Source organism: Bos indicus x Bos taurus, chromosome 23 (assembly GCF_003369695.1).
Source record: "Bos indicus x Bos taurus breed Angus x Brahman F1 hybrid chromosome 23, Bos_hybrid_MaternalHap_v2.0, whole genome shotgun sequence".
Taxonomy (NCBI): Eukaryota; Metazoa; Chordata; class Mammalia; order Artiodactyla; family Bovidae; genus Bos; species Bos indicus x Bos taurus.
The window spans coordinates 291,876-304,243 of record NC_040098.1 but is presented as its reverse complement, the minus strand read 5'-3'; the positions used below and the strand labels follow the sequence as shown (position 1 = coordinate 304,243).

Sequence of the window (12,368 nt, the reverse complement as noted above, 5' to 3'; positions counted from 1 at the left end):
ATAAAAGCTATATATGACAAACCCACAGCAAACATTATCCTCAATGGTGAAAAATTAAAAGCATTTCCTCTAAAGTCAGGAACAAGACAAGGGTGCCCACTTTCACCATTACTATTCAACATAGTTTTGGAAGTTTTGGCCACAGCAATCAGAGCAGAAAAAGAAATAAAAGGAATCCAAATTGGAAAAAAAAGAAGTAAAACTCTCACTATTTGCAGATGACATGACCCTCTACATAGAAAACCCTAAAGACTCCACCAGAAAATTACTAGAACTGATCAATGATTATAGTAAAGTCGCAGGATATAAAATCAACACACAGAAATCCCTTGCATTCCTATACACTAATAATGAGAAAACAGAAATAGAAATTAAGGAAACAATTCCATTCACCATTGCAACGGAAAGAATAAAATACTTAGGAATATATCTACCTAAAGAAACTAAAGACCTATATATAGAAAACTATAAAATACTGGTGAAAGAAATCAAAGAGGACACTAACAGATGGAGAAATATACCATGTTCATGGATTGGAAGAATCAATATAGTGAAAATGAATATACTACCCAAAGCAATTTATAGATTCAATGCAATCCCTATCAAGCTACCAACGGTATTCTTCACAGGGCTAGAGCAAATAATTTCACAATTTGTATGGAAATACAAAAAACCTCTAATAGCCAAAGCTATCTTGAGAAAGAAGAAAGGAACTGGAGGAATCAACCTACCTGACTTCAGGCTCTATTACAAAGCCACAGTTATCAAGACAGTATGTTACTGGCACAAAGATAGAAATATTGATCAATGGAACAAAATAGAAAGCCCAGAGATAAATCCACGCACATATGGACACCTTATTTTTGACAAAGGAGGCAAGAATATACAATGGATTAAAGACAATCTCTTTAACAGGTGGTGCTGGGAAAACTGGTCAACCACTTGTAAAAGAATGAAACTAGAACACTTTCTAATACGATACACAAAAATAAACTCAAATTGGATTAAAGATCTTAATGTAAGACCAGAAACTATAAAACTCCTCGAGGAGAACATAGGCAAAACACTCTCTGACATACATCACAGCAGGATCTTCTATGACCCACGCCCCAGAATATTGCCACTTTTCTATATAGAAACAGTTTCTATATAGAAACCACCACTGCCAGCTAGGTTTCCTAAGGTGGGGAGATGCAGACTCTGCATTGTCCTTGGCTCTACATCAATAAGTTAATTATTTTTTGCTATTATTGTCACTGTATGTCTTATCTAATAAACTTTATGTGTGGATGAGGTGTGTATTTTGTATATTGCTGTACCCATCAGTTCAGTTCAGTTTAGTCACTCAGTCGTGTCCGACTCCTTGCCACCACATGAATCACAGCATTCTAGGCCTCCCTGTCCATCACCAACTCCCAGAGTTCACTCAAACTCATGTCCATCAAGATGGTGATGCCATCCAGCCATCTCATCCTCTGTCATTCCCTTCTCCTCCTGTCCCCAATCCCTCCTAGCATCAGAGTCTTTTCCAATGAGTCAACTCTTCGCATGAGATGCCCAAAGAATTGGAGTTTCAGCTTCAGCATCAGTCCTTCAAAAGAACACCCAGGACTGATCTCCTTTAGAATGCACTGGTTGGATCTCCTTGCATTCCAAAGGACTCTCAAGAGTCTTCCCCAACACTACAGTTCAAAAGCATCAATTCTTTGGTGCTCAGCTTTCTTCACAGTCCAACTCTCACATCCATACATGACCACTGGCAAAATCATAGCCTTGACTAGATGGACCTTTGTTGGCAAAGTAATGTCCCTGTTTTTGATTATGCTATCCAGGTTGGTCATAACTTTTCTTCCATGGATGGAATCACCATCTGCAGTGATTTTGGACCCCAAGAAAATAAAGTCTGACACTGTTTCTACTGTTTCCCCATCTATTTCCCATGAAGTGATGGGAACAGATGCCATGATCTTGGTTTTCTGAATGTTGAGCTTTAAGCCAACTTTTTCACTCTCCTCTTTCACTTGCATCAAGAGGCTTTTTAGTTCCTCTTCACTTTCTGCCATAAGGGTGATGTTATCTGCATATCTGAGAATATTGATATTTCTTCCAGCAATCTTGATTCCAGCTTGTGCTTCTTCCAGCCCAGCGTTTCTCATGATGTACTCTGCATATAAGTTAAATAAGCAGTGACAATGTACAGCCTTGACGTACTCCTTTTCCTATTTGTCACCAGTCTGTTGTTCCATGTCCCGTTCTAACTGTTGCTTCCTGACCTGCATATAGGTTTCTCAAGAGGCAGGTCAGGTGGTCAAATTTGGCCTTGGAATATGGAATGAGGCAGGGCAAAGGCTAATAGAGTTTTGCCAAGAGAATGCACTGGTCATAGCAAACACCCTCTTCCAACAACACAAGAGAAGACTCTACACATGGACGTCACCAGATGGTCAACACCGAAATCAGACTGATTGTATTCTTTGCAGCCAAAGATGGAGAAGCTCTATACAGTCAGCAAAAAACAAGACAGGGAACTGACTGTGGCTCAGATCATGAACTCCTTATTTCCAAATTCAGACTTAAATTGAAGAAAATAGGGAAAACCACTAGACCATTCAGGTATGACCTAAATCAAGTCCCTTACGATTATACAGTGGAAGTGAGAAATAGATTTAAGAGACTAGATCTGATAGATAGAGTGCCTGATAAACTATGGATGGAGGTTTGTGACAATGTACAGCAGACAGGGATAAAGACCATTCCTGTGGAAAAGAAATGCAAAAAAGCAAAATAGCTATTTATGGAGGCCTTACAAATAGCTGTGAAAAGAAGAGAAGTGAAAAGCAAAGGAAAACAGGAAAGATATAAGCATCTGAATGCAGAGTTCCAAAGAATAGCAGGGAGAGATAAGAAAGCCTTCCTCAGCGATCAGTGCAAAGAAATAGAGGAAAACAACAGAATGGGAAAGATTAGAGATGACTTCAAGAAAATTAGAGATACTAAGGGAACATTTCATGCAAAGATGGGCTCGATAAAACTGTACCCTTAGCAGCAGTTATAATGTTTGTATCATTTGAAAACATCACTATATATTTATTGACTAGATGAATGACTTTTGAAATACATAAATAATTTGAAATTTGCGTGTTTCAGGTATACTAACTTGCCCCTCTAAACGATCAAACCCACAGAAGCAATGGGACATGAAAATGTCACAGAATTTATCCTCCTGGGGCTTTTTATCGATGAGAATGGGGAACTTGCCTGCTTCATGCTGTTTTTACTTTGCTATATTGTGATTCTCTCAGGGAATCTGCTCATTCTTCTCACCATCAGGGGCAGCCACCTCAGTGAACAGCCCATGCACTTTTTCCTCAGCTATTCAACCTTGATGGGTGCCTGCTTCACCTCCACTGTGGCACCTACATTGATAACTGACTTGCTGGTCCAGCAGAAGACCATTTCCTACAACAGCTGCGCTGCCCAGATGTTTTATGCCCACTTCTTTGGAGCCACTGAGATCTTCATCTTGGTGGCCATGGCCTATGACTGTTATGTCGCTATCTGCAGACCTCTTCACTACATGGTCATCATGAACAGACAGGTGTACTATGTCCTTGTAATGGCTTCTGCTATGGGAGCCTTTAGCCATTCAATCATGAAAGTATTAATTATTACTGGGCTTCCTTTCTGTGTTCCCAATCAAATAGACCACTATTTCTGTGATGTATTCCCTTTGCTGAATCTTGCCTGCATGGACACTAGACTGTTGGTGATTGCAATCATTACCACCACAGGGGTGTTTTCCATTTTGACCTTTGTTGCCTTGGTGATTTCTTACATCATTATCCTGTCCACCCTGAGGACTCGCTCATCAAGGGCCACTGCAAAGCCCTCTCCACCTGTGGTTCACACATCACTATGGTCTTCATGTTCTTCTTGTCCCTCATTTTCACCTATGCCCCCACAGCTGATTATGTCAGGAACCACAAGGTCTTTGCTCTGTTTTACACCATTATTGCCCCCATGTTCAACCCTTTCATCTACACCCTCAGAAACACAGACATGAAGAATGCCATGAGGAAAGTGTGAGGCCAAGATAAACTCTATACAGGAAAATGAGCATCTGGCTGTCCTGCCCTTTGTCAGATCCAGTTTTATCCACACAATCGTTAATACAGAAGTATCGTGTCCTGTCATTCAAAGCTGCAACCCTGAAGAGTGAAGCCCCCCTCAGCCACTCTCCCTCTGTCACCTGACAGAGACTGCCTACAAGGGGAGTGGATCAGATGCCCTTCAGGTCCTTTCAAGCTCTGACATTCTGGAACATTCTGTCCTTTGTATTCCCTGACATGAGGACTGCATTTCAGCACTTTTTTTCAGGGAAAGTTGTGAAGACTGCATGGTTGGCTTTTCTGACCTCTTTCAGGAAATAGATAATCTTGAGTGAAATAGATAATCTCTCACAGAGCTTTCTTAAAACACTTCCTTTTCCTTTTTAATTTTTTTTTTTAAGTTTCCACTGCAATAATTTCAAAAAAGCAATGCCAAAAGTTTTACAAGTGTTATATACTTTAATTTTTTAAACATTAACAAATCTTGCATCTAAAACAATATATTGGATATAATTATTCTACTTACACTACACTTGCAGAAATTGTAATTAAAACTTAGTACCTTATTGTAGGTAATTAAAAGTCTTGAAAAATGAGCAATTCTTTGCGTTTTTATAAATGCAATTCTGTGACCATATTTATCACTTTATTTAAACAATCATGAGTATATAAAATTGATGTTCTTTGTAAATGTGCAACATGGAATATTTCCCATTCTGTGAAATGTCATGAGCTTAAGAAGGCATATAGCTGAAGAAATGGATGCTCCTGGGATGAATTTTGTTAATCCTCACTCTCATCATGTTAATAGTGGATTTTGATGGTGTCTTCCATTAGTCAAACTAGGTAAATCTGTCTCATTTTTCTCTCAGACAGGTTTTCATTCTACAGAGAAATAAAGGTGATTGGACTAAGAAATAGGCATAGCCAGTTGACAACTGGGGCATAAACTAAAATCTCTTTTGGCACATTCAGGTGTTTCCTTAATTTAGATATTTAAGATTTGAACCTGAGGAGCCTGTCTGGGGTGGATCAGATGGTAAAGAATCTGCTTGCAATGCAGGATACCAGTGTTTGATCCCTGAGTTGGGAAGATCCCCTGGAGAAGGGCATGTAAATCCACTACAGTATTCTTGCATGCAGAATTCCATGGACAGAGGAGCCAGGTGGGCTACAGTCCATGGGGTCGCCAAGAGTTGGACACAACTAAGTGACTAAGACACACACATATAGTCTGACAGTAAACCAGGAATCTTTGCCATCAAACCAGCTAGGGCTAGAGGCTAAAAGATGTTTTTCCCTGTATCTCTGTCCCCAGTGAAAAATTCCTTTATCATGGAGACAGAAACTGTAAATGAAGATACAAAGTTTATTATTAGAGATGTAGCACAGCAAGAAGTGGGAGAGTACATAGAGAAACTGCTTGCTAAGACAGAAACAAGGCCGAGACACACTCAGAGAGAAAGAGTGAGGGCGTCCCTCTGAGTGAGGGGGGTCCCTCTGAGTGAGGGGGAGTGTGGTAAGGAGGCGTTTAAGTCCTTTATATAGGTCAGTTCTTTCAGTTTTATCTACATTTAGCCAATTATCTGATTTCTTTTTCCACACTTGACCTATCCTGGGGCCTTCCCTGGATGAGCAAACACCCCCTCCCCCCTGTCAAGAAGGATCTCGGAGTGAAGGCTTCTGGGAAGGATAAGACTCATTATAGCCTGCTATTACCACTTGGCTTTTGACACAGATGAAGCCTTCCTGCACATGTGTAATGTCTCCTTTTTCTCAAGAAGAGGAGGGAAGTCCCTTAATCCTTTACTCAACAATGTTTTGCCCCTCTTTGTCCTTGCCTTGACTATTTATTTGACTTTTGTCATGACTATTATCTTAAGATGCTTACAAGAGACAAACATTGGCTATTTACCCTGTTTATGTTGTTACTTTCATTTTCCAGGGCAAACAGGAAGCTGTAAATGCCTTAACTGGAGCCCACCTATCCACTGTCTCAGAAAATGCCAAAAGATTTATATATTCAGCCTGAAGCCCACTTTGCACCCCATGAAATGTAAACAGGAGACCAGCTGTAAACATCTAAATTGGAGCCCGTCTGTCTCCTACATCAATATGTTTTGTTTCTAGGTCTTTGAGAGTATTGAATCTGTCAGTTTGTACCTTCTTCAGTACTTCAGATCTTCAATATAAATAACTCTCAATAGTCAAGTCTTTGATGCAGAAACATAAAGGAAAGAATATTGCGGAGAAATTTATACATGAACTGCTGCTGCTGCTGCTAAGTCGCTTCAGTCGTGTCCGACTCTGTGTGACCCCAGAGATGGCAGCCCACCAGGCTTCTCTGTCCCTGGGATTCTCCAGGCAAGAACACTGGAGCGGGCTGCCATTTCCTTCTCCAAAGCATGAGAGTGAAAAGTGAAAGTGAAGTCACCCAGTCGTGTCCGACTCTTAGCGACCCCATGGGCTGCAGCCCACCAGGCTCCTCCGTCCATGGGATTTTCCAAGCAAGAGTACTGGAGTGGGGTGCCACTACCCTCTCCATACATGAACCAAATTAATTGCCGGGGACCAGCCCCGGCTGATCCAGGGTATTCGAAGGAGAGACGGCGTAGGCGAAGATCAGGAAACAATTGCTTAATTAAACGTTAATTAAGGATATAAAGAGTAATAGAATGAGGATAGCTCAGTGAGGAAATTCAGTGGAGAAAAGAGGCTGAATAATTCAGCCAGAAGGTAAAAGAAAGAACGACATGGTGAGACCAAGTTTCAGTGAACAAGGCCCGCACTTTATTTTTCAAAGCAGTTTTTATACCTTAAGTTATGCATAGAGGATAATGGGGGAAGGGGTAGAGTCTTGCAGCAAGCCAGGCTTTCTTCCTGCAAACTTATCATATGCAAAAGCTTAGGTGATTTGCATCATCTTCTGGCCCGGAGGCCTGTTAACATTTTAAGACCTTTTCTTCAGAAAACTTATTTTTCTCTAAAGGTGATTGCTCAGGAGCCACCCTCCAAAAGCATTAGATTAAGTTGCATTCCTACAGAGCAAAGGTGTGGTGGGCTATAACAAGAAAAAGAATTAACTCAAGGGTCCCAGGTTACAAACATTAAAGCTACTACTTACACCAATTATATTAATCAATACACTGCCAGGGACACAGCAGGTAAGGGATATGGAGACTTAGCAGCAAACATTGGCCCAACAAGTGAAAATCCCTTCACCAATACAATTTCTAATCAATCTTTTAACTACTCAAAAGAATCTGTGTTTAGACAGTTTAGAACATCTCCTGCCTCTCACAGTTGGGAGGCTCTGAACAATCACATGTGGCCGGAAAAACCTATTCAGGCAGGCTAGAGGATTTCCAAAGGAGTTTGTAGGTTAAACACTGTCACACCCAGGAATTATTAACTGGAGCTGTAAGCTAACTTTTTTCAGAGAGGTAGTGGGGGACAGCCCCCCGTAAAGTCAGAGGTGTAGGTGAAAGCACAAAGCAGAAAGTAGGCAGACTCTGGTTTGGGGGCTAGATGCTCGAGAATTTCCAGGGGGACTCCTGAAGCTCGATCCCGCCTTTGCGTGTGCCGAGCCTCCTTCCTCATGACCTTTGTCATGGGCGAAGTTCCTCACTGGCTCCCAGCAGTGATAGAATTCCAGTTGAGCTATTCCATATCCTGAAAGATGATGCTGTGGAAAGTGCTGCACTCAATATGCAATATGCACTATGCACTCAATATGCAATATGCCGGCTCCCGGCAATTAATTTATTCCACAATTTTCTAAATTCAGTTCAAGTTTAGTTTCCTTTTAAATAGTAGAACAGATAGGAATATATACCCAATGTATATACCCAATATATACCCTTTGAAATTGATTGATTCAAAGACGCTTTTGTGCTTTAAGATCAAGTATCATCTAGTCCCAGTGTTTCCAAAGTTTTGATGTGCCACTACCTGTATAAAAACTACCAGAATGGCTTGCTGAAAATACAGATTTTTTTTATATACCCTCTAACATTGGTGGAGATGGTTGGCTGGCATCACCAACTTGATGGACATAAGTTTGAGCAAGATCTGGAAGTTGGTGATGGGCAGGGACTCCTAGCGTGTGGCAGTCTTTGGGGTCGCAAACAGACTGAGTGACTGAACTGAACTGAACTGAACACTGGTCTACTGAATCACAAATTATTAGAATAGATATTGTCATCTTTTCAAAAACATCTCAAGAGGATTAAAATGATCAGACAAGTTTAGAGAGCACTGACCTAGTTACGATCTTAAAACTGAGCAAACACTCAGGTTCATAGAGGTCCAGTGAGTCTATGTCCAAACTGGGGCAATAACATGGATTCATGTAGTCAGAGGCAAGGGGTCTTATAACTTTTAACAATTATAACTTTGAATGTATTGCTGCCTTTTGATATTTATTGTCTTTAATTTTATGAGGGCTCCAATAGCTGATATCATTGTGTAAGGCACTGACAGTGTACAGTGCTTAATGTATCAATAATATGTGTGCCACACACACACATACACTCCAAAATCACAATCTCATGCCTACATATTGACAGTAATTTAAATAATTAGAATTGTGAAAAATGAAAATAAATGGTAGAGAGATAATCAGTGATGGGTTTATTGCTGTGGAAAAATAAAACTTAGGTAGGGTAAAGAGAAGAGGAATGCATTACTAGGGCAAGTATCAGTTTACCTAAGAAAGGTACGTTCATTTGTCCAGAATGACTTTCTCTAGAATCCACAGCTAGAAATCAGATTGTGCCAGTCAAGGAAGCAGTGATAAATGACTCACTGTTTTCAGTAAAGCTGCTTGGTTCAAACATTGGAGGAAATATGGTTTCCCACCATGCATTTCAGTAAATTACATTTACCCTCTTGATTAACACACAATCTTGTATTCATCACAGATGTCTTTGGTACTGTTCAGTTTCTTTAAGTGTTTCCTGTTAATCACTTTACGTTAATAGTGATAGCTGACTACAGACTACAAGAGTCAGTTATCAGAAGCATATAAATGGGATGCTATAGTTAAAATAGGGTTATTAGGGGTAATATGTTTTTCCCAATGGACTTATTGTTTGAGTAAGGAAAATGAGTCCTAGAAAAAGAAAGCTTTTTCCCCAAACCAGAGGATAACAGGTCTTTTGCTTTCTAAGCCTATGTTTTATCTCTTTGACATTCTACCCACAACCCCTGCCATCCAAACTTTACAAGGTTTAGTTTTGCTGTTTTGAAGGATTTGTACCAGAATTCCTTAGCTCAGATTTTGGTCATTTTTCCTGAATGCTTTCATTCAAACAACATACACATATCAAATGTTCATTATGTAAGAACCATACATCTAAACAATAGAAAATAGCCTTAAGTATTAATACAATCACAGTGAACTCTCATTCTTTAAAGAAAATTGAAAAAAGAAAAAAAAAAAAAATGAAGAGGGGAAAGTCTGACCATGCTGAATTTCTGAGTTTGATAGGATTTCTTTGTTCTAGATATTTCAGAAAATTATGATTATGAAATACTAGAACAGATATAATCATAATGATAAATAATAACTGGCTTCTGTAGAATGTGTTATTCTCTCATTTGTTCCCATCAAGACACCCTGTGAGATCATTATTATTGTCTTCACTGTGCAGATGAGAAACTCTGAGATCATCCACCTTGGATTGTCACTTTTTACTATTTACTGTTAGCCTTCCAGAAAACCTTCCTGCCCCACAATTTCTTCATTGCATTTTTTACCTCTGCATTTCTCAGTGTATAAATCAGGGGGTTTAACATGGGGGTGATAATGGTATAAAACACAGCCACCATCTCATCTTCTGAAAAGGTAATATCAGGATGCATACATGAAAGTACAGGGACCAAAAAAGATGATGACTACAGTGATGTGGGAGCCACAGGTGGAGAGAGCTTTGTGCCTGCCTTCTGCTGACTGCTTTCTCAGGGACACCAGGATGATGGTATAGGAGATTAGCAAAGTAACAAAGCTCCCCAGACCAATGGTACCACTGTTGGCTGTCACAACAACACCAACAACACATGTGTCTGTGCAGGTGATTGTTACCACTGGGTGAACATCGCAAAAGTAGTGATCAATCTCATTGGGTCCACAAAAGGGTAGTTGAATTACCAGAGCCACTTGGATGATGGAGGGTAAGAACCCACCTATCCTAGTCCCCAGCAGCATTTTATTGCACCTGCCTCCATCAGTTCAGTTCAGTCACTCAGTCGTGTCTGTTTGCGACCCCATGAATTGCAGCACGCCAGGTCTCCCTGTCCATCACCAACTCCCAGAGTTCACTCAAACTCATGTCCATCGAGTCAGTGATGCCATCCAGCCATCTCATCCTCTGTCATCTCCTTCTCCTTCTGCTCCCAATCCCTCCCAGCATCACAGTCTTTTCCAATGAGTCAACTCTTTACATGAGGTGGCCAAAGTACTGGAGTTTCAGCTTCAGTATCAGTCCTTCCAAAGAACACTCAGGACTGATCTCCTTCAGAATGGACTGTTTGGCTCTCCTTGCAGTCCAAGAGACTCTCAAGAGTCTTCTCCAACACCACAGTTCAAAGCATCAATTCTTCGGCACTCAGCTTTCTTCACAGTCCAACTCTCACATCCATACATGACCACAGGAAAAACCATAGCCTTGACTAGATGGACCTTTGTTAGCAAAGTAATGTCTCTGCTTTTGAATATTCTATCCAGGTTGGTCATAACTTTCCTTCAAGGAGTAAGCATCTTTTAATTTCATGGCTGCAATCACCATCTGCAGTGATTTTGGACCCCCCCCAAATAAAGTCTGACAGTGTTTCCACTGTTTCCCCATCTATTTCCCATGAAGTGATGGGACCAGGTGCCATGATCTTAGGGGTTTACAAATAGGCACATAATGATCCTAGGCCATTACAGTAAGGATGAAGATCTCAGTACAACCAAAGAAATGTACCCCAAAGAGTTGCAACATGCACCCCACGTAAGAGATCATTTTCCTTTTGGCTAACAGGTCCACAATCATCTTAGGAGCTGTGACCAAAGAGTAAGAAATATCCACAAAAGACAGGTAGTTGAGAAAGAAATACATAGGAGACTTGAAAAGGTTGCCCACACAAGCCATCAGTATGATGAGGAGGTTTCCCAGAAGAATGACCATGTAGAAGAAAGAAAACACCATAAAACACATTTCTTTGACCTCTATGTTCTGAGAAAGACCCCAGGAAACAAGTGCAGTTACATTGCTCATTTTTTCCATGGAATGAGTTTAGCAAGTCAAGTTCTCAAGAGACAATTACATTACCTGAAAGAAAATAAAATAAAATTTACAAAGGCCAGCAACATTTATTTTTAACTCAAAATAACCAGAATCAATAAAAATGCAAAAATGGGTACTTACCACTGCTTAGCATGTATACCTAAAGAAATGTAAGTGCACATGTTCTACATATTTTAATCATCTTATGTCAAGATGATAGTCCTTTCATTAATTCAGATTTAGACACAAAGTCCAAAGAGATAAAGTAAATCCTCCAAGTCACACATCTAACCAACCCTCTCACTTCCCTCATGTTTCATAAAGATTCTTTCATCTGTTTCTAACAAATTGCTTCTTTCTAATCTGTCTAAGACACTCAACTGAAATTTGAAACAACTTTTGAGTTTGAGAATATGATAACATCTGTATCCTGAAAATGTTCATCTTACTTTTGACACACACACACACACACACACACACACACACACACACACACCCATATTTTCCTGTCTGAATACTTCTATGAGTGTTTGGATAGTTGAGACTGGATGATGTTGCACGTTCTTCTTCTTAAGAAACTGTGATATTTGTATACATGAGTTTTTGTTCCCCTATTTGATATCAAACTCTCATAATAACGAGTGATGTGATATAGTAGAAAGGAAAGCAAAATTATGCAAATCTGATTCTGAGATATTGGGTCTGTACTTCTAGATAAATTGTTAAGCTTCATGGGGCTTCTGTTATCCCACTTGCAAAATGAGAAAGTTTTGATTTCACTATCATCTATAACATAAAGAGATATTTCTACTATGAAATTAAAAAACAACTCTTTCAGCTTGGAATAGCCATAAAAACCTGAAAAGGGGCAGAAACTAAAGAAAACAATGAAAGAAATGGAGGGAGTAGAGTTGCTTTACAGTGTTGTGTTCATTTCTGCTGTACAGCAAAGTGAATCAGACATACATATACACATTTCCCCTCTTTT

At 39.9% G+C, this 12,368-nt stretch overlaps 2 pseudogenes; one reads left to right on the top strand and one right to left on the bottom strand.

The window, feature by feature from the left end:
- Nucleotides 1–3,190: 3,190 nt before the first annotated feature.
- Nucleotides 3,191–4,116, top strand: LOC113881134 (annotated as a pseudogene).
- Nucleotides 4,117–9,806: 5,690 nt separating this feature from the next.
- Nucleotides 9,807–11,395, bottom strand: LOC113881257 (annotated as a pseudogene).
- Between the last annotated feature and the right edge of the window lie 973 nt (nucleotides 11,396–12,368).